This window comes from Eleginops maclovinus, chromosome 9 (genome assembly GCF_036324505.1).
Source record: "Eleginops maclovinus isolate JMC-PN-2008 ecotype Puerto Natales chromosome 9, JC_Emac_rtc_rv5, whole genome shotgun sequence".
NCBI lineage: Eukaryota > Metazoa > Chordata > Actinopteri > Perciformes > Eleginopidae > Eleginops > Eleginops maclovinus.
Window position 1 is genome coordinate 12936450 of NC_086357.1, and position 24073 is coordinate 12960522.

Sequence of the window (24073 nt, forward strand, 5' to 3'; positions counted from 1 at the left end):
AGAGGGAGTCTGTTATTGTACATAACAACAGAAAATGATTTAAGATTCTCTGGGTTATTTACACACCTGATATCAATATTTCAAAATGTCCTGCTTATCATCAATACCGGTATATTGACACCCAAATCCAGCACAAGGGTTTATCGCAGAAATTATTTCTAAACGTTTCCTGTTCTTTAAAATGCAAGAAGCAACACAGAATTCTAAATGTCCTCTTTAAGAAAATGTTGGTGCTAGCAATCATTGCAGGACAGAGTAGTTGACCCGTCTGGCTCTTTATCTGCTGTTCTGGCAGTCCTAATGTTGCTGTCGTGACCAGGGGTCATTGGCACTTCCAATGCTCTTCAGACACAATCTGTTTTCTTTACTTCTTGGCACAAAGGAAACGATTAAGAAAACAATTCAATAGAGAGCGAGAACACACTCGCACATCTACATTGCAAATGGAGGCACTGGGATGTTTGGTATTCAGAAAGCATCAGTTGGGACAGGACCTCTTTGTAAGACTGCTTATACAAGAGGTCCACTTCTCCACACAATAGTTAAACATAATGATGTTGCTGGGATTAAGCTGATGTTGTGGCTGTAATGCATGACATTAGCAACTCATTTAAATTCAATAGATCAATGACTTAATTTAAAAGTTTTATATTCCACCAACTAACGAGAAAAGCTGCATTATGACATAATTGGGTTTTTCAACAAGGAAAATGCTTTTAATTTACAGAAATGTAGCACCTGAAGCAATATTGCCTATTATAAATGTCCAATTGCACAAAACTGTGTATTGTTCTATAATATATCCACAATTACAACAGCTATTGATTCTGTTCTTCTGTTGTACCATAAGTGTTTACATCTCTGAAGGTCTCTGGAAGCCTAAGCAGATGGCGACAACATCTCCACTCATAACTGCCCTGCTGATCTTTTCCCTTGCAGCTTGCCACGTGTCATATGTCCATTCATGAAGTTATTACAGATGACTATCTCAGCATGTCAACCCTGTTTGGCAACAGACAAAGCCGGGAGCACAATGACCCGACTCTTATCAGGATCGAGGACCAAAGCTCCTTGTGAGAGCATGACTAAAGTGATGACCGTCTGAGCGGCTTATACACAAGAGTTGTTAAACTCCAGACACCTGCTGCTAAAGCGGGAGGCTGGACGTCAATGGTGATGATAAATATGACAATGATGATTAAAAAAAGAGCAAAAGAAAAGGATGAGGTGTGACTGCAATGAAAGTGGCTGAGATGATCATTGTGAAGATTGAGTTGCCTAGTTAGGATGGACCCATTCGTGTTTCCCGTAGACAATAGGTGTACAACTCTCCTGGTTGAATCATGAAGAGAGGCGGGGTGAGAAGCAAGCTACAACTACAAAGCTGGATGGCAAAAAAGAAAATCATATACCAGGTTTAAAATTGTGTTGAGTCCACCGATTGCAACAGAAAGTAAGGCTGGGCTTTCCAAATGTTATGAGACCAAATTGGAAGTGAAACAATTCATTTTGCTTTTGTTCTGATGCTGAAAACTATTTATCCACTGCCCAAACAGTAGCAACAGAGTAGACGTATTGGCTAAGTGTCCAAGCCAACCACCACAGCAAGGGCTCATGGGTACTATTTCTTTCTCAACTATGCCAAACTGACAGATACAACTCAAATCATTTTTAAACTGGTGGTCATAACTTACCTAATATGATTTTTACATTGATTTGTTTCTATGTTACTCGGTTACATCAAGGATATCTTTTGAAAAACAAGTTGAAATGAGAATACAGAAAAAAACATCCTCCCACTTCCCAGCTCTTTACTGTAATATTATAATATTATACGTGTAAAATGAATATAAAAGAATGCCAAGCATACGGTATGTGCTCATTAAGAGCCTCGCAAAAAACAATATGAGCTAGAAGATTACAAAACAAGAACATTTGCACAATTTTACATAAATGCTGGAAGTCCGTTCTCTTAATATTTGCAGCACAAGCATGAATTCAAAAACACCCTGACAGACACACAGTGAGATTTTTTTCATCTTCCAGACATCAGCATGTTAAGATTATTATCACCCAGGCAAGAGGTGGCAGCATTATTCGTATTACAGGTGTGAATTACAATATTTATACTGCATGCTTTATTTGTGGCTGGCAGACGGATGGCGGTGTTGTGTTTTAATCCATTACACTGCAGTGGGGTGTCAAATTAGGCCGCTTCATTAATACACTATCTACGAGGGATAAAGAGGAGAGAATGAAAGTGGAGGAAAAAAGGAGAAGAAGGAGGAAGGGGCAACTGTATATCAGGAAGAGATTATTATTATTCCCCCTCTCCCTGAGATGAGAGCAAATTATAAGAACATACACCTTCTTCATCTGTTTGGATAAGTGGGGGGCCGGCGCCTGATGGATGACTGTGTTTACAAATGAGGGTGACAATGTTAAGCAGAGGAGCATTACATACATTTCCCTCCAATAAGGTACTGGCTGGTCACACACACACACACACACACACACACACACACACACACACACACACACACACACACACACACACACACACACACACACACACACACACACACACACACACACACACACACACACACACACACACACACACAAAGAGGCAGACTGATGATAAGAGTCCCTTGGCTGCCGGATTAGGCAATCTTCCCAACCGCCAGCAGAATGATAGAGTCACTGCTCACAGACGCAATTGCAACGAGGAGGAATAAAGTTTGGCCTGCTGGTATCATCTGTGCTTACTGCCAGGTTGGTATGAATCTGTGAGGAAGGATGACCTGCGGCTAACACAAGGCACAGGACATTCACCTCTGTTTCCCTTATATTCAGCTGTGATGGGCAACAAAATGTCATGTCTGCTTGATTTGATCCTCTGTTTATAAATCATACAATTACTGTTTAAAAATGACATTGTTGGGGATAAAAAGAAAGTAAATAAATACTTTTTATCCCATCTGTCTTTTTAAATTTCGCAACAACCTAGAATAAAAATGTTTTTAAAACATATTTTCTCTTTCACATGGAGGTTTTTTCTTGTTTTTCCGGATCTACAAATACATGTTTTGACACATTTGTGAACAAATAGTGCAGATAGTTTCATCAACGGCCTCTGTCTAAAATGAATGAATGGACAGAGTCAGTCAGGAGCAATCGCTTGCAGAGAGAGGTTAAATGTCTGCATTAGAATGTGTTTGCCCCCCAAGCATGTTAAAGAGCCCTTCTTTCAGTATCCCCCATAATTCCACAGGCTCTAGCATGTCATCTTTCTCTGGCTGTCACAGGAAATAGACTGATGAATCACTTCCTGATGTCACTGCGGTGGACTGGTGACAATCAGCGAAATGATAGTGTCTGCCTGCCTACACATATCTGTAATTGATAGCCCAAACCCCAAACACTCGCCTCTCTCCACTAGCTATGATGGAACATTGGATTGAAATCACTCCGGATGAGGTGGGGTCTGGGCCATTTGTTATTTACTTCCCGCTCGCTTCACAACAGCCTCCACCCCTCACTCCCTCCCTCCCCGAACCCCTTACCAACAGCCCCCACCCCCACTCGCCCCTGCCGCCAGAATTCTCGCCACAAGAACACATTATGGTAATCAGACAGTATGTGTGTATAGGAATCAATCAACGGAGGAGCCCATTGCAAGAGTTATGACACAGCGAAGTCTGTTTGTAACTTTTGATTAATGGGGAGATCTCCCCTGTTTTTCTGGATGGATGGGGGACGGGACGGCCTGAACCAGTGGGTTCGACGTGGATGGCGTTGGCTGTTTTTAAACTTGAATACAGAAAGACCGGTGTTATAAAGAAGATGGGTCTTAACCAATTTAGCAAACCAGGGTTTAACCCATTTTCATGTATGGCTGCACAGTGGTGATGGATGCCAGCTCAAACACCTCGCATGAGCGTTACCGCCACCTTGGCACTGCCTCTCCCTGATACCTGCCATCCCTGTGCCTGTCTGATTTATAAAGTTGTTATGGCAATTCACTTTGATGTTATTTCCTCCCACATAAATACATATATCTCAGGCAGCTATTATAAGGCCTGTAATGGAGGAACATCAGGGCTGCTCTGGGGATCCTTTTAGGATAGTTGGCAGGATGTTATTGGTTGCGCTGAGCGAGAAACTTACATTAGCATTAATCCGCAAGGTGCAAGATAAAAGACTGCAGGGACTGTTTTATTATCATCAGACAGGCTCTTGTTTCAGCCTCTACATTTCCCTTTTGTAGGGCAAAGCACATTTCCATTCTCTGGGTATATTTTATCGACCCTTCCGATGCTACAGTTCCGTGTGAAAGTTTGACATCAGCACAGGTCTGATTTTATAAATAGTGGTCAGTTTTGCCTTTTTCTGCAAATTAAGTTGAGTTGTGGGATGAGAAGCAAGAAAAGCCCCTGTCTGGAATCAGGAACATTTCGGTTACATGGTCAGCTTTTTAAACCACCAGGACGCCCCGTCAGCAAAATTGTTTATTACGAACAAACACGAATGCAGTGTTTTCATTACAGCTTTAATTATTCACAATATTTTAATGAACAAACTGCTCCAAGCCTAAGGCCTGCAGAGACCCACTGTCTAGCTTTTGTAATATTTGGGTTTTGCAATTCTAAGGGGCAAATTGTTTGTGGAATCTCCATTATGCCCTTTTCTAATGTTGTCATTAGCAATCAGCTCACTGGGAAAACAGGATAGCGGGAGGTGGAGGAAAATCATTTGAACCAACGGCCTTGCCATGGATCCTTTGCCGCCGAGGGGGGTCAGGGGTGCCGGCCAGGGTGACAGCTTGGGTCAATACTCAGGAGCTGTAGGAGGATCGTGCAGTGGGGAGGGAGGTAGGGGGAGTCACAAGGGGGAGTTAGAGTAGGTCGCCCTGCCGGATCAGCCAGCTTTAGGGTGAAGTCTGCAGAATGTTGAGACAGCGAGGTGTGTCAGTGAGTGTGCTGGAAACTAGGGGGAGAGATAGTTGCTGACTGTGCCAGCTCAAGCCAGGAGTTCACACACACACATACGAGCTAATGACAGGTCGGGTGGAGGTATTGAAAGGTGTGACGGCCTTGTCAGGGAGTGTCTCTCCCTGTCCTCTGCTGCCAACCTGCTCCCCCCTCCACCACTCAGAGGGCATGGCACACATCGCAAGACTGACACATGAAATATTGAGTTATCGATACAGTGTCTGTTATGTGACAGCGCATGTGTGACCGTGTGCGCGCGACATTGTACGAATGAGAGGCTTATCAATAAGCAGTCTCTATAACGTGCGTGCATTTTGGTGTGTCTATGACTAATTTTGGGTGTGAGCTGTCACCATATGTGTGATGGAGTTATTGATATCGTGCACTTGGACTTTAACCACCCATCGATTACCAGAAACACAACACCTGCATGCAAGTGAGCTAAAACCGGCGCGCTTCAGATACACGACAGATAGGTTTGCTGACTGAATTCAAAGTTTTGAGCAAAGACATTCAAGGACTTTGAAGAAACACGTGCTGGAAACTACTCAATCGTCTGATGTGTTAAAATTATGGGCTGATTTTATATGTATACAATTGATGACATTCAGGTAATAACATTTGCATGTGGGCGAAGAAAAATTGTGAAAAAGAAGGTAGGAAAAGCTGCCAGTGGGTAATAGAAAAATCCAGAGGTACGATGTCAGCTATGGATGTGAGATATACAGACATTTCTTTGCCGGGCCTATTTCAGCCAGACAGTAGGGGGCTATTTGGAATGGAGGAAAGTAATAACCTCCATTTGTTCCCCTTGTCCCTCGGCTTATGAAAAACGCCTTTACAACTTGCTTTGCCTTAACTGGGTTTTCTGGGAGATTTTGAAGTTTGGCAACTTGTCACTCGGATTGCAGCTGGTGGAAATATGATGTTCAGGTCATGGCTTTCTCTGCTTGTTCAATATGTTGCTGTGTGATTGAGGCAGGCTCGGCGAAGGGGATTTGGGCTATTAATAAAGCCGAGGGTGGTCTAGGGGCCAGCACATATTGTATAGCTGGTGTCAGAGAGAAAAAGCTATAACTTGTTTTCAGTGAATAAAGCAGGAAACAGCCTTTTATTTGGTTCAATGCTTAACATGTTGTATTAGTTTCCAATAAAACATTAAGCAATTAAACATTTGACATTTTTTGGGTACAACAGCATCAGTATCGATGCTGAGTATTATTCCACATTCTGGTCTGGCGCTCCCCGAGCCCCCGGAGAGGTCCCCACTCCCCCTGTCTCCATCACTATCAATTGTCTTTGAACAGCTCCGATCATCACCTCAATTATCCGTTGTCCTGCCCACCTGATGGGTTTTTTGCCAACTATAACTTCTCTGTGGATGGACAGGGAATGATGACAGCTGAGGCCTGCAGGGTGGAATACAAAGAGGACATATGGATGTAGATGTGGCTGTACAATGTGGCTTCTCCACTGCACACATAGGCGCAAACGCACTCACAAAGGACGCACACCCACAAACGTAAGAAAACACACATGTAGTCTTGCATAGACACTCACACAGAGATATCCAAAGATGTTGATGCAAGCACACACACACAAAGCCCTCTCCCACCTCCTCCTGTAGAAAAGCCATTTACTGACCGAGCGCTGAGGTGTCAAGCTCTAAAGTGAATCTAAGAGAGCGCTTGATGTGTTCTCTCTCTCTTTCTGTCTTTCTCGCTCTCTCCAAGGCCGAGAGAAACTCATTTACCCTGCAAATCCAAATACACGAGCAGAGAGGGAAAATGTATTCATACCACAGGTGATCTTATTACGGGCGCAGTAAACTGAGCAATGAGAACATCATCCACTGCAAATGACATCTAAACACATATCGACAAAGGAAAAAAAAGTAATATCATCTGCATAATCAGAGAAAAGCAGACAGGTACCATCGTCTGGGAAATGGAATGAATCGAAAAGTTCAGTGCCAGAGCATCGTCCTATTTATGCGTGATAGTGATTTGATTTAAAGTCAGTAAGATATCTACATGTTGTAAGTGCATGGGAAAAAAGTGGCTGTGGGTGCGTTAGCTATTAGACAAGTGAAATACAAGGAAAAATATTGGAGTGCTGCATTTAAATAGAGTTTAAGGGAAAGTATGTACGAAACAAGGCACTGGAGCTTAAACACGATCACAACCTAATACAGCATTCAATAAATCAAATGTGATTATTAAACTTCATCACTGTCCTCTGATAACAGCCAGCTTTCTATCAGCAAACAACATTTAGACACTGAGGAAACGTCAGACAATGTTGTCCTAGCCAGATATTGGATGACGATTGATAACTTTTCAACTGAGCTAAAATAAGTATTAATATTACTTATGGATAGAAAAAAAGCCCAAAGGGTTTTGCTAGATTTTAATCAAACAAAAATGTAATAGTCATTTAAAGATTTGGGAGTTTTTGTTTAGAGACATTCACTTTGGCTTTTAGCAATTACAATATATAATGTATTTTTCACAATGTTCTGCCATTACATAGAGAAAATAATAAGCTTATTATAAAAAAAGGCACACCAATGTAAAATAAAAAAGTAGTTGCTGCCATATACCTTTCAAGTGAAACATTTTAGAAGAGAAGAAGGAACCCTTAATCGTCCCACAGAGTGGAGATTTACATTCTGCATTTGACCCATCCTAGTGTTAGGAGCAGTGGGCTGCCATATGTGCGGCGCCCGGGGAGAGTGTAAGGAACGGTGTCTTGCTCATGGACTCCTCGATAGCACTTGGTCTTTCGTGGACTTAAACCATTGACCTTCCGCTTCCCAAGCCAAGTCCCTATGGACTTCGCCACCGCCGCCCAGGTAGTTTTTATGGACACATCTTAAATTTGGAAAGTAAGCTGAAGATATTTTGCCTTAAATGCATTACATTAATATTTGACCCAAAATACATAAAAAATACACGTTTTTACAATGTTACAAAGGAACTGTATATTAGTAAACAGTATGTTTTTGTGGATTGTAATTGTAACCACATTGTCAGTGTTTGACCGTACCATGATTACAACTGAATCAAACACAGATAGCTAACAAAAAGGTATTCAAAATTAAATGCTGAATGACTGAACATGCTGTAATATTATCTTATCACTCTATAATATATATAAGTATAGAGTATTGAGTTTCAATGCATTACATACATTTTGGTGTACAGGTATAATAATAATAATCTCCTATTCTACTGTAAAAAAAATGGCTGCCATGTACAGCTGAAATATGCAGTGTGATTCTTATGCACAATTTGGCAGGGGTTACATTTGGCTCGTGATAGGAAGTTATTATTCTGCATTGTCCCAGGGCCATCGAGCCAGATAGCTGAGCCATTAGCATTTTCCTCTTTGTTCCCATCTATAAACATTTTTGTTGTCCTGAAGGGTCATCTCTGTATTCTTCCATCTCTGCCTTCCTTCGTAATGAATGAGTGTAATTACCAGGCCTGATTGGTTGGAAGGTCATTGGGAATCCTGTAATTTTTCACTTATGTTAAGCTTGTGTTTGTGATGAATGTATCCAACCTTTCTGCATCCCTCCTTAGATTACTCTAGGCATAGAAATGCATCCACAAATTAAGCTGTTCATTGAACACTGCTTCTGGCTGGCCATGAGTACGTTTATACAGATAAACAAATGGAAAGAGGTTGTGTGGTGGTTTTTAATACCTTGTTTACTGCAGAGGAGGTTTGTTGTATTTCAGTTTCTCTATTGTAATGTTTTACATCTTACAATGAAGAACCAAATTTGTTGGTATTTTGTATTGATTTAGATGTGTGTATGTTGTGTATGAAGTTTGTTTATTGTATTTTTTCTGCCAAGATGAGCAATGACCAGCACACTTTAAAGACATGTTGTGCCATTTTATACAATACCTTTTTCCTTACCTAAAGGACAGAATAGGTTGTTTTCCAATGGATTACAAAACGACATACATGACATGGCCATTGGAATGTACCATCTTAAGGCACACAATGTGAAATTGTTGCAGTTTGACAATCTCTAACGTTGTCAATTGAAACAGAACTACTGATCTAGGTTCAGAGCAACAGAAAACATAGTACACATAGTAAAAAGGTAGCACTTTAAAAAATGTATGGTGGAGATGAAAAATAGCTGAACTCTAAAGGTAAAGGTTGATCCCATTAGATACCAGTTCCTGTGTAATTCAATAATGTAAACAATTATGAAACTAAAGCTATTTATTTGTATAAATATGTACTAGTTTTCTTGAGAAAGAAAACATTGTGTTGGTAGAAACTGCCGTTTCTCTGACCACAACCTTTCCATATCAGTTTAACACTCTGAAAACTTTAAACCTGCTTTCTCAACACCATTGCTTCTGTAGTTACTGTTCTCTGCCTTTGTAGGGCAGGCAGATTTCCAAAACACAATCTTCCCCTCGGTTCTCTCTCAGTCTCTCATTAGAACTCCCTTCTAGGATCTTCACGTCTTTCTTGTTTTCCCATCAAAACAGGAGAATGTTTTTCCCCAGACCTTAACCCACCACCTCTGTCTCTCTGAGTTCATTTTCCTGTTTTCTAAACTTTTCTCCCCCTCTCTTTGGACTAGGTGTTTGGTTGAGGTTTCTCTTCTGTCAGTTGAATTAGTGGCCTGTCAGAGATGGTTCTGCTGCAGGGCGCTGGCAGCTGCCCCACTCACTCTACGGCCTATCAGCCTCACATTCAGCTGTCCATGAAGGAGGGATGGAAGGACGGAGGGATCATTGGACAAAGTGGGAGAGAGAGAGAGAACAGGCTTCACAGGGCCAAAGAATGGAAGGGTGTAGTGATAGAGAGGGAAGAGGGATGGGGTCTTGATGGGAAGAGGGAGTGGAGGAATTTGGTTGAAGAATGGAGGGATTGAGCAGAGGAGTGTATCCGCTCAGGTGCCCTGTGGCCAAAAGCCAGGCAGTGAGTCAGTGGACGGCTGGAGAGGCTATACTCTCCTTGTCTTTCCCTCTTTCCTTGTTTCTTTCTCTCCCCCTGTTTCTCTTAAAATTGCCTTCTTGGTGGACTCCAGAGCTTCTTTCGTTCTCTCTCATTTCACTCTCTCTTTTCTCCTACAATCAGCCGACTGACAGGCGGACTGGGGCCATGATGGACGATGCCCTCTCTGAGTCCGACAACATTTTCTCTCAGTCCCCGAAGCAAGATCGGGCAGCATCAGAGGTAGGACGGTGCTGGCCTCTTTCAGTGTTTGTGAGGTCCAATTGCTGTGTTCAGTCACCCCTCTCACGACCCCCATATCAGCTGCGCTGGGCTTGTGCAAACTGGAGCTGACCACACGGCCCTGCCTTCTCAAAATCTGCACACTGGCCATGCCACAACATTTAACCACACTTCAACTCTGTGACTTTTCTCTCTTTCTCTATGTCACAAGGAGCAAAATAGAAATATGAGACTATAAACAGCAGAAATACAATCATATAAGGACGTGTAGATGTGCCAGAAATAAAAGTATGAAGGTTTTTTTCATTCATGCTTGGATCTTTCGTTTAATCCTCTTTAAAATAAGTCCGTCAACATTAATTTCACCAATCCAATTAGGTTTTTTAATTATTCATTAAGAAACAACTACATAATAAATGTGTTAATTAATTGTATTTATGTTGATTGATATGGTAAATGTTTTGTAAAAATAAATATGAAAAACTTCAATTTTTAAATACAAATATTTTCTGACAACCAGCTCCCTGTAATGTGACAGAAAAAAAAAAGCCACAACTTAATTCAATCTCATTAATTTGATAATGCTTAATCAATGAGCACCGCTTTGTAAGAAGGTCTAGTTCAAACATTGATTACTGCCTTTCAATTCTTCCTCAACAATAAGCAGGGGGAGGCAACGCATCATTATTGGCCTTGAGATGCTTTAATCTGCGCTTCCTAAGGCGTCTTTGTGGTGTAAAAATTGAAAGGGGGGTGCAATGTTATTATTGCTGAAATGCCGAGTTTTCCTCCGCCACACACACACACACACACACACACACACACACACACACACACACACACACACACACACACACACACACACACACACACACACACACACACACACAATGTTGGTACACCCCTGGCCACCCACCCACCGACTCCGGGGCCCCCCGTCCCCAGCCTTAATCCAATTTGTTCAGTCCCCCTGTCTTCTGCTGGTACAAAATTAAAGGCCTGCTCCCACAAAAACCCTAACATTTCCAAGGTATTGGCTGCACTGCAAGACTAGAAACTTCATTTATTCTGGCTAACTTCTCAATTATCTTCCCAGTAGTGGAGACGTGTAAAAAGTACAAAAATCAATAGGATTCCATTCCCCTTGTATTGGAAAGGGTAAAATTAATGAGATAGGACACTCTCTTAATCAGAAATAAATGTTTTAATTCAAATAATGACATAGTTTTCCCTTGCAGAAGGATGACAAATGCCAAGGTGCTGCGAGACCCACCAAGAAGCCGTTTCAATTTTATTGTAAATATAAAAGGTATTGATCTGCGAGATGTACAAACCCTATTGCTTACAAAAGCCATTCAGGGGGACTGGGAAAACTATTAAGCGGCGGGTCAGAAATCAATAAACAACACTAAGAGGTGGCTGTGCCTGCCCTCTCTGGCAGATCTCTGGAAAGCCAAATGGCGGAGTTAGTGACAGGCAGCTCGGTGGCGGAGCAATGTTAAGGATGATAGGGTCAGCTGGTTAATGTGGCGAGGGGCCTGACAGGTCGGCAGCCCACCTCAGAGCTGGAGGCCTGACAAGCTGCCATTTAAACAGACACTGACTCATCAGCCTGTCGCTACAGTTAGTGTTTCACTGTGCAGGGCCTCCGCTGACAGCAGCCATTTCACTCTTTCACTTCATTTCTTTCTCCTGTGCACTCTTGCTCTTTATTCATCTTCATCTCTTCCTTGTTCTGCTGTGTGATCTTATTTTTTCCTTGTTGTTTATTTCCCTTTTCCTTTCTCCCTAAGTCTTTTGTTGTTACTCTCCACCCAGATTGCTTTGCATCCACTTAAGCTCAGGCAGGCAGCAGTAGTTACATATGCATGTCTGATGTCGGTAAAAACAAGCAAGAGAGAACAAGCTGTTTGGATTTGGATTGCTCCGGCTTGAATGCATAAGTTTGCTGCATAGACAGTTGACAGTGCTGTCCTGCTTGAACACACACACACACACACACACACACACACACACACACACACACACACACACACACACACACACACACACACACACATTAAATCACAAGTTCAAATTTGATCCTGAGCATTTGTCATGTTTTTACCTACAATCTCGTTCCTCCCTCTTCTCATTTTTATTAGTTTTTCTGTATTATACTGAACATGACGAAACCCAAACACAGCTGCGCAAATGCATTTAACCAGGTACTGTGACAGGGAATAATCAGCTATTTCTCAATGTTTTGTGTGTTCTTATTACAATGTTCCATGCTTCAGCATTGAAGATGTGAAGATGTGAATGTTTCATAGAGTTTAGAGTGAGGGGTGGCCAACAAAAAGTGTTGACAAGTGTGTTTACATTATATTTGATAAATCAAAGTGAATCTGGCACAAGGATTCTGTTAGACCAATATATACAGGTTATGTCAGTGCCCTGAGAGAGAGAGAGGTGATGGTGGACCTGAGGGATGGATTGGTGTTGATTTAAGAGTGGAAAAAGGGAAAAAGGTGCGTTGTCGGAGCAGTAATCATGGGTAAAAGCAGGCGAGTGACCAGCCTGCCAGGTCAGATGACTTAACCTCAGATCTATGCACTCCATTGGACTGTCAGAGGGTCAGGGCCCTCTGGCAACTCTCACATCCTGGGCCTTCACCAACATTAAAGCTAGGTGATAGCACACTGTCTAGTAGAACATGAACCATCTTGTTATATCAATGACAAAGGATGATATTTTCTATGTTTTAGACAAAATACAGGAGAATGACAGGAAAGGCGAGTTTGCATCGCCTCAGGAACATGTGTGCGCATTCAGCTGTTGAGCCACTGGGACGCCACAGCAAAGCCACCTTAACAAATATTGTAAATTGATAAATCATTGAATGACACAGAGGGACTTTATCTGCTGGGAGATGCTAAGCAGGCTTAGAGGGGATCAGTCTGTGAGTATTGCCATCTTCAGCAGGGGGACATCCGCTACATCCGCCAGATAGATAGATAAATAAATCGAGGCGTATGCGTCTGTATACAAATGAGTGAGCCTGTAAAGGAGACGAAGAGTGCGGCTGGGAGTCCTGATGGGAAGGGGGGAAAGAGGTATAGAAGGGGATGTCAGAGAAAATCCCACGCCATCTCCCCCCTGCGTTGGGACGACGATGATGAGATTTAGGAAGGGTCAATGGCACCTATCAGTAGGTGAAGTGTTTAGTGGGTGTGTTTCTCCACCCCCCTCCTCCTCGAGTGTCATCCCGTGTCACTCTCATCTCCCCAGCCTGATGATGAGGGGGCTGGGGGGCCCAAGGTGCTGGCTTCCTCTTCGGGTGTGGGTCATTTGACCCCGCCGTGTAATTCCTGCCTAATGCCCCTCATACGAACAAAGCCTGCATCCGTGGCACACTCAGACCCCACTTGACCCCCGCAACCCAACACAATGCAATTGGCCGTGTCATTATATCTGGCCCGCTCTGTCCCATCTCTCCCTACATGCAACGCGGGACTGTATAAATTGATTTCCAGCTTCTGGTAAAGCACCTTTGCATCTCTTCCACCGGCGTGGTGAAAATGAGAAAAAAAATGACAAGGCAGGAAAGGTCATCTGATATCTTAGATGATATCCAGGGGAAACTGGGTCTAAACAGTCAGGGAAAAAATATTTATCTACAGCTCCATCTGAATTTTCATTTAACACCAGCTGCAGCACCTCTGTCTGAAGCGAAATGGTGTTCATCTGCAGCGGCTTTAGCAGACTGGTAATACAAACCAATGCAAATAAAGCCGTAACATACTGGGAATAAATTTGACTAAAATTGGACTGCACATTTTTGTATGAATTGGCATTTAAATGATAGATAAAGAATACAAAATGCATTTATTTTACAAATATATCTGTATAAAAGAGAACAAAATGCTAGTGTGAGTTCAAAACATGTTGAACAATATATAAAAAATGTAATTATTGTTGGACCTCCATCTCCGTACCTTTCCTACTTTATAGAACTACTGATGACTCAAACTTTTAACACTAGGGTGATTGCTTTTCTTTATGTTTTATAGCAGAACAAACTCCTCATTTTTCATGGCTCTGATGTATATGGTGACCGTGACTAGTCCATAACTCAGGCTAAAGAACACAGGCACTTTCCCCACTTTGTTGTCTCACCAAAGAGAAGACCTTGCACGGCATGGCATGGCGCAGCGTGCGGCTAGGGGAGAGACAATTTATGATCCGGTGACACCAGCAGAGGGGGTGATTTATAGTTTAATTTGCTGTGGTAATGGACAGAGGATAATAACATGTAAAATATTAATCAATGTGTAGCAACAGCAGACATCATTTGCTAAGCTTGTTATCCGCTGCTCTGCCCCTGACAGTGAACAATTAAACTGACATGAGGAAAACAAGGCGTCGGGTATAGCATACATGAGCCAACCTATAGGGCAGAGGGGGGGGGGGGGTTCAAAGTCTGGGTCGGCAGGATAGGGAAATAATGTATGTTGGTTGGATTAGTTGTTAAATTGAATAAATGTTTGGCCTGATCTTCTCCCAGGGCCTTGCGTGAAATAAACACACACAAAAAATGGTATTAAAATTAAAGTGTTACTAACAAAAAAATGGGTTTTAAAAAAATATATATGCAATTACTAGTTACCTTTATTTTTTAAAAAGGAACAAGGAATTTACATAGATTACATATTATGATATTATATTATTATCTAATGCAAATATACCCATGCCTTTGTTACTAATCTTAAAGAATGTCTTCAGAGGCAGGAGAGAAAACAAATTGCCTAAAGGCCCGCTAAGGGAACAAGCAGGCTATCTGAAATCATGTCCACCCGGTTGACCTTTTGTTTTCCGTGCCAGAGACACACACAGCTGACAAATGAGCTCTCTGAGGCGCGGGGCCCGCTGCAGCAGTGTATTTTGAGTGATGTCTACATAATTAACGTGCAGTGGTTTAGCCTCGGTGATGAAGTGTGTGTATGATTAGGGCTGTTACGGGGATTCATCTAACCTTGTTGGAGCAGCGCTGAGATAGTAATATCCCCTCTGCTATGGTCGGATGGGGCTGGATGATGGATTATAATTTCGCTTTATGCCTGCAACATTAGAAGGAGGGCCGGTTGGTGAAAACACACACAAATATTTTTATGAGGAAAATACATGAAGTGAATAATAAGTATTATATATGTTTGTACAGTGATGATACAAGACAATTATTTTGAAGTGGAGGATGAAAGCGGGCAAAAAAAGTAGAATTGTTGAGAAGATATTCAATAATTTATAAAACAATTTAATTATGTACTGTATTTCAAATAAATATTTAATTAGAAATGATCAATACTATGTTTACTGATAGGCCAAAGGGTGTTACAACAAATGTTTTATGAATGGCTACTAAATAAATTTTTTGTTTTGTAGGCAAAAAAACATGTTTCTTTGTTGTGTCATTTGTGTAATTAAGTCTATATTATTTTATATTAAGCAGTAGTTGTGGATTGTAGATGTGGATCTACATTATTATTTTTTTGTTGTTTCTGTCCCGCTGTCCCTGTGTGAAGGCTATCTGTGTTTGGATGGGGGTTGGGGGGGGTGGTACATGTATGTAAGGTCACACTAGGAGATGAGCCCAGGACCACAGGAGAGACTTAACAAGAAACCCCTCTCAAAAATTCAATTACAGCCTCAAAGAAATTAATAAATCCCTTTTTCTGTTGGTTGGAACAAAAATTTGTCAACCTGTCCATTTTTCCTGCATCTCCCCCTGACCCTGGTCAATTACATTGCTTGTAAATAGTTTTTATACATGTTCAAATAATTGCTCATCCTAATGTGCAGTGATCTGTATTCGTCATGCTCCGTGGCACCGAGCCCATCACTCGACTCCGCCACCCGGAGCCATTTTGCTGCCGTGGCTGTAAGTGAAATTGAAATTGAAGTTATAATTGATATCGGGGCCCATCACCATAATGGGTTCATCATAGCGCCATCTAAAATATTAATTTTCTAATTATGGATAAATGATCAGACAAGCTGAGCCGGCGCTGGCTGCGGAGCCCCTGGGAGCTGGAGCGATGCGGATGGGAGGACAGGGCCTTGTAAAGCCCACAAATCTTCTCTAATCCTCTCCCGCACAGCGCCCCGGCTCCATTCCCCCCATAATGGATAAATAATAGTTAAGAATCAGGCTGTTAAGCTCAATTTTCTCTCTTGCGCTCTCTCTTTCTTCCTCTCCTTTTTATGTTTGTATGGGCTGCCAGTGCATTGTTGAGTGCATTGAGTGATCCTTCTCTTCCCACAGTTTCTCTCCCTGCCTTCTGTCTTTGCAAAGCCTCCATCCTTAAACCAAATTCTAGCACACGCAGGGCTGTGGTGTCAGAGGGGGGCCCTGCAACACAATTTAATTGCAATCACTTACCAAACCAATGAGGCTACTTAACAATACATCTATTTGCACTGTACAAACCAATGATTGTCTCACACACACACACACACACACACACACACACACACACACACACACACACACACACACACACACACACACACTCAAATGTAAAATTCCACAATTATTTTCAAAACTCATTTCCACCATATACCCACAAAATCCCCATATTTATACACACACGCCGACTGGGTCGTTAAAATTAACCTTTTCACTTGGCAGGTAGGAGGCAAGGGAAATGTCCTTTTTATGTGGTTATTTAGGAAGGACGGCACACACACATCCAGGAATTAAACATGCTTTGGCAGAACGTAAATTTTCGTTTTATGTGGCAATACTTTCTGCTAATTGTTTCCCTGCACCCTGATCCCATAATTAGGCCTTTTACTGATTACCTAATTACCCAGCAGCAGAAGGGCAGGTTGACGGCAACATTTCAGCCATCGTTCAAAGGCTCATTATCCCTCTGAAAGTCACTCTCTCTATCTCTGCCCCCACCACTCCTTTCCTCTCCACAGTCTTCTTTCCTTCTCTTCTCCTTGCATCACCTGCTCTCCTCTTCTCAAAGCATGGGGGACAGAAGGGAAGAGGTATCGTATGTGGACCACGACGCTCTGCCACCCCTCTGCATTTGTCAAGCTGTCCGTTACAATGGCAAGTTTGCCACATCGCAACTGCCCCTCTGACAGCCAAGTTTATATTGCAATGGGAAGCCGCATGTTGAGGGGAGCCAGGCAGGGAGGAAAGAAGGGAAGGAGAGGCAGGGGTAACAGAAAAAAGGGGAGAATGGGGTTGGTGAGAGAGAGAGCTAAAGGGAGAATGAAAGAGGTAATTTATAGGTGGTGGGTTTGATTTGCACTGGCGCTCTTGTCTCACGGCAAGATATATGTCAGGAGCAGCTTGGAGGAGGATGGAGGAGGGGAGGATCCTGCTCTGGCTCCCCCAGCGCCTCAGGCCTCTCCTGGGCTTGCTCAGGTGCATGGAGCCTTTCTCATTTCACCGCACAGTGGGGCCTCTAGACATGGCACTGCTATGAGCCCCGGGGACACCCCCCTACCTTGCTGCTCTCCCTTCTTTCGTTCAATCCTTTCCCCTGTGTCTCTTCTCACCCGCTTTCTCTCTCCAGCATCTCACCCCCCCTTTCTCTTCCTGGGGCACCCCTTCCCAGCAGGACGTGCCGGCAGACTAGGCACCGAGCAGTTCCGAGTCGCCGCAGCCATTTGACTCAATGCGGGACAACATGGTTAATCACTAATCCAATTTTGGGGGCCCTGTGTGTCAGCAGGGTAGTCTCTGTGCTCTTGTCACACTTCATTAGGGTCATTACAGGCCATGTTCCTCTTTTGGTTGAGGGTTAATGTTCTCAGTGACACATTGAACACCTTGAGGGCAGGTAGAGGAGACAGTAGAGGGAGCTAGAGAGATGTAAGGGGCAGGGATTAAAACCTTAAAGCATGCATTTAAAAAACATGTCCGTCAACCTTTGAAAGTATTTTCAGACTCCATTTGAACTGTGTTCGCTGGCTTACACATGTTACATAGTTGTTGTTTAAGTGAGTATAGTATAGGTAAGATTCAGTCATTTCTGATTTGAAAATGTTAGCATGTGATCATTGCATGTTAAAACAAGTGTCCTAAAGTTATTCACACTCTACTTCAGCACATTATTGAACTATCTGTGCATTGTGCAAAGAATGCTTCCTTCTCTCTCCGTCTCTGTCTCCCCTCATGTTGTGTGACCGGGCCGATGATCAGATGGGTATCCTGGAGCTGGCGGTGCATCTGCTGTGACTATATCACAGAGCCTAATTGGCATGAAAAGAGCCACACAGAGCGCTAGCTTGCAAGCAGGCCGTCCTATTATCCCCATGGACATCTCATTTAGGGGGACTCATGCAGGGAACCTGAGCTCCGACTTGCATGGTTTAGCATCTTTGACAGGAACATGTCCTCCTGAAAGCTGCTTTAGTGACGCTTATTCAGAAAGCAGTGGGGCGTGCAGAGAGAAGAGGATATATATTTACAGGGACACACTCACAAAGGGCTTCATGTTTATGAGGAGGATTTTATTCCTTGGAGGTTTGTGGATCTTTCATGATAACAAGGTGGTGTTGAAATTGATTTAAACCGGAACATTTTCCTAAATGTGTATTTTTTATTTCTGGGTTTTTTATTCTTTCTTTTTTAGGATTGACAGCCTGTTTTAGCTCATCACTTACAGTGATTTGTATGACAAGCAGAATTGCGAATGGTAAAATAAAACAAAAATGAACTGAATTATCCTTTCTTAAATCAGATTAATGGAAATTGTGAGCAATCTGAAAGGCCAAGCATGACAAACGTTTCTGAATATGATTAACTGGCATTTATTAGGTTATGAAGCTTAGTGAATACACCAAATATGACTGAATTCAAGTTGTGTTTAAGATCATTGGAACTGCAAGTGTGTTATATAACAGGGAGAGACACAAGCGGCGGGAATAGAGAGCTCCAGACTCCATGAGGAAGCGTGCTGGAGGTTTGGAGAACACATCCATCTCATGGTGGGATCAATAGGAGGTAGTGAAGCTGCTGAACAATTGATCCATTTCAGACTATGCTATCAGCTCAATGTACAATTCGATATAATTCACTGGGTATTTACAATTTCACAGTATTGCAAATTTGAAATTTAAGGTCCAGTATTTATACTGTTACCTCTGCCCCATTAGCTCTGGGTTTGGCTCAGTGTTTGACTTAAGTATGCCTCCGTTCCTTATCCATTGACTTCCTACTGTACATGCAATGCCCTAGTCTTTACCATTTTATCCATGCATATTGTATACCTTATAAAAGGATGTCTGGATTTTCCATCTATTTCTGCTTCCCTGGCTAACTGTTTTTATGGCCAGTCAGTCTGTTTATCTGAGTCCGTCTCACTTTGCTTTCTCCTGTCTATATCTGCTTGCCTGAAAGCCGAGCCTCCCTCCTCACAGTGCTTTAACACACTACCTCATTACCACGTGTAAATAAAGATGAATGGCCGACAATATTCCTACAAATTTGTTTCCCATTACACTGGGGTCGGCAGTAATTGTGGCTAGCGCCCAACTCCCATGAGTCTGCGTACAGTTACATTCATATTACAGTTAATAAACAAGGGGCTAACAAATTGTCCTGTAACACCCCCTCTTCTAAATACGGTGTGGGGTGGGCATTCGTTTTTGGCGGCAGCAGCAGCGAGAGAGAAAAGAAATAGAGACTATCTGGGTAATACCCCCCTTCTTTTCTATCGCTCTATTACTCCTGAGAGGGCCACAGGGTCTACTTAGTCCTATGAAAGCCTCAGGGTTTGGACCTTTGAATGCAATGCTACATGAAAAATGTGAGAACTTGCATGTGCATAATATGCACAATGCACACAGAATAATTCAGTACCGCAATTATTTTTGATGCATGTATTCAAGCCTTTTTGCATGTGAGAATGTGTTGGGCTCACACTCGTGAGTGCTTGAGACAATGTGCTACCAAATGAGAACAAGTATAAATGTGACTATTTGTTTTCTATATGTTTTTCTGTCTATTCTAGCAGGCAGCTGCTCTTAAGGAGCTTTAAGTGCCTCCTTATTGCTGCCATTACAGGAGTCCTCTCACCAGTGAAATATATCACACTGTTAACATGGCAGGCTCCGCTGTGGGGTCTGGGGGAGAGGCTTCAGCAGCTGATAGCACATTGAATTTTATCTTTGGTCAAAGAGAAAAGGGTTTAAAATCATTAAACACATTCTTTTTAGAAGTAGAACTTTGCCAAGAAATTCAGGGGTAGAAATGGTAGGGGGGTTGGCTTACTTCAATTTCTTTTGCAGCTCAGAAGCAAATCTTATCAAACAACAAGTTCATTCAGTTCTGCAAAGATACAATTAACTTATTATATCCACAAAATACTGTCTCTTCCATCTCTGTGCCAGATCTTCTGCCAGGGGCTTCCCACAGTATATTAAAAACAATATGAAACAGGAGATTTGTAAAACTTGTAATAAACATTTTACTCTTCCTGTTTTGAGTTTATGTGTCAACTGTAGCAGCGTTCATGAAACAAACAGCATTAGTATAATGTTAAAGTTGGTTAGCACCAGCAACATTAGAGCAGATTCCATCTGATAAATATAGTTTTACTAGTATTTGAACATTTTTCAAAACAATCTTTTTGTCTTTGTAAGTGTTTTTGTATTAGCACTGAAGAAGAAGAAGAAGAAGAAGAAGAAGAAGAAGAAGAAGAAGAAGAAGAAGAAGAAGAAGAAGAAGATGAAGATGAAGAAGAAGAAGAAGAAGAAGAAGAAGAAGAAGAAGAAGAAGAAGAAGAAGAAGAAGAAGAAGAAGAAGAAGAAGGGAGGGTAAAGAGAGCTCTGTCTGTTTTTGTATGCTCCTGCGAGCACCCATAATCCATTAGAGAGGCTGAGGATGAATGAATGAGCACTGCACCCAGAGAGAGAGCAGCAATAGTTTCTTCAGTTCTCCCTCTTATTGATTTCCGCAGGAAATATAGAACCCTTGGCGCAGAGGAAGAAGAGGGAGGACCACACTGATATTAAGTTGTTTTCCCGTCTTTTCCAAAAATCTTTAATCAAAGTTAAAGTGAAATACTAACATGCCACTTGACATGACCTTTTAGCCTGTTATGAATCACCTGTTTTTGAGCTTTGCTGCGTGGCAGGAGGCGGTAAGAGATAATTCTTAAATCACAAATTGCTGCAAGAAAAAGAACAAGTTCAGTAAAGAGTTTAACGGCCACCAAAGAGCCTGTTTGCTGTTGACCTTTGACAAATGCTAGACAACAAATCTATGTTTAAAGCACTTGCCCGACTGGATTCCTTTATGGCACTAAGTGACTCCTGGGAAGGAAGAAGCCCCAGAAAGTAACTCCTGCCCAAGCAAAAGAAGAACTGCTTCCCCAAAACAAAGGAAGATACACTGCACTCGCTTCACAAATATGGCTCTATGAAGGATGATATACTACAGGACGGGGGATGCATGTCTGCAGGGACGATGCAAACAGGACGATTTGTGAGCATACGAGTGCCTGGCGGATAATGATAAATATGAAATCAATATAGTGACCTTAATTTGCCCAAAGCATAACTGTGATGTAGTACACGGTGTTTCGATTAAAGGAGGTATAAAAAGATGGTGTCTGTGTGTTTCGAGGGCAAAGAGGCCATGCCCTTTTGAACCCTGGCGCTCACCGAGAGCGTGGCCGCCATAAAAGGAACAACCAGCCCTGTTTGGTCATTGAATAGGCTCCTTATGGCTCATGGGTAATAATGTCACGCCTCAAGACGTTTTTTAAAAAGAACTGGCGAATGATAGCTACCAATGTGTTCCGCAACACTGGCAACATTATGGCAGCAGAGGAGAAAATATAATAGCTTGAATATGCTATGAATAACAAAACCTGTCAATACTCACCTCTAGAAGAATTGCTGATCAGACACAGTTCATGTAAAGTGTACGTGTGTGAGTGAGAATTTATGATATGTGTCCTTTTATATGAGACTGCGTGTGCATTTTTGTGTGTGCGAGAAAAAAAGTGATGAGTCCCGGTTTGTCGCCATTATGTGTCCTTTTGTGTGTTTTATTTATCCTTAGCACATTGTTTGTAATGTAAGTGTATAGAATTGACATAGTTCTGTGACATTACACAATTTTAAATGTTTTCTACTTTAGTCTTGACAAATATGTGTTTTTAAATATGTAAATGTATGAACATTCCCTACGGATGTCGAAATATATATACATTTATAAGTTATGACATCTAGCTTAAGGGTGTCATATTTTGTTTTAAGTCTGGCTCCATTTATATATTTGCCACAAACATATTTTGGGGGAAAATGGCTGCGTATTTTTAAGGGATGCATAATTAAAGTTTTTATTTTTATTTATAAATACATTTTAGGGAAAGAATGTATAAAAAACAGTTATACACTTACTCATTACGTGGACATTCTCAAATGAAAGCTTAGTCAGCACTTTCACTGCATTGTCGTTGTTTAATTTTTAACAAAATCAAATAATAACATATTTGGGGTCAGGATTTCAATTGAGTTTCAAGTATCTAGTTCTGCTTAGTTCTAAGATGCTGCTTGGGTTTTTTGATTTTGTCAGTCTTTTCTGCACTTGGTTAATTTCTTGTACCTTACTTGAGAACAAAGGCTTGTTTGTTTGGGATTGTATCAGGTCAAGCGATCTCAAATACAGGCAACATTATTATTACAAGATTAGTGGAAAGTGATGTACATTAGTACAAGCTTTCAGTAAAATAAATAAACAATAACATCCTTTTGAGAACATTATCATTTCAATGGAGGGAAAAGACATCATTTAAAAATATGGGCCTTGGGCTCTATCATGAGTCTTAAGAGGGGAATTTTGAACTGAAGATGTTCTGTAATTGAGTAACAAACCATTCAAAGACTTGTTTTAGCCCAACACCACTGAGCTCACCATAGAGCCAGTAAATGAGTCCATCTTGTTTAGCACTGCCCCTGGGCTGTTAGCAGCCGAGGGCAGAAAGGCTCGCACAATGGAGCCATTCGGTTAGAGCTTAGCCCTTAAAACAACACGCCACTCAATGATCCCAATGATCCTCCTGGAAAACAATGGTGGGACACATCAGTCAGGCCTGTGTGGGAGTGGGGCTGGCAGGGGGACATTGATGTCCCCGTGGTGCCGTCCCATTGGGAAGACGTTCCCAATGGGACGGCTCTTTTCACAGCCTGACCTGGAAGAGAACAGCATGGAGAGGTTTGTGGGGGGTAAAACTGAGGGGGATAAACGGCCAAATCATCCGTCTCAATAACTCCTTTAAACCTGGATCGGCTGCCAGACTCTTCTTGTCTTAAAACCAAGAAATATATCTGACAGTAAGTGAGTATTTCACTTATATACATATACATTTACATATATATAAATATATATCTTTTATTACAAACGGTTAAACTGAATTTAAGGAGCTAAACATTTTGAAAAAAGCAATCACTGGATTCTAGCTGAGGGGTTGGTCTGCGGGCTTTTAGAAAAGCAAAGTATTTGGGAACGTTGAAATGATGTGAGAATATTCTGTAAAGCAGTGGATTTGCACAGGAAGAAGAACATAATTCTGTGCTTTCAATTTCTTTGTTTGTTTTATGATTAACAAGTAACTCAAGAGCACCATGCAGTACAGCTCCATCTTAGCCTCAAGTCAACTGATTTTCCCTCACCAAAAACAATCCAAAATGACCCAACATACTTTGTGAAGTGTTACAAAGCTTTTATACCTTCAGTTGGTGGAATTTACTTAGTAACGCTGCAAGATAAGAACAAAATATGAGCAGGGTAGTTGAATGATTAATGGAGCTGATATATTAAGGTACATTTCTTCATGTGTTTTTTTTAGACCTGT

At 41.8% G+C, this 24073-nt stretch overlaps 1 long non-coding RNA gene across 1 annotated transcript in view; it reads right to left on the reverse strand.

Moving 5' to 3' along the window:
- Nucleotides 1-6272: 6272 nt before the first annotated feature.
- Nucleotides 6273-24073, reverse strand: part of LOC134869402 (uncharacterized) — a 42682-nt gene continuing 24881 nt past the window's right edge. The window contains exon 3 of the long non-coding RNA XR_010166415.1: nucleotides 6273-6403. This is a non-coding gene — a long non-coding RNA (uncharacterized LOC134869402). The remainder of the gene's footprint in view (nucleotides 6404-24073) is intronic.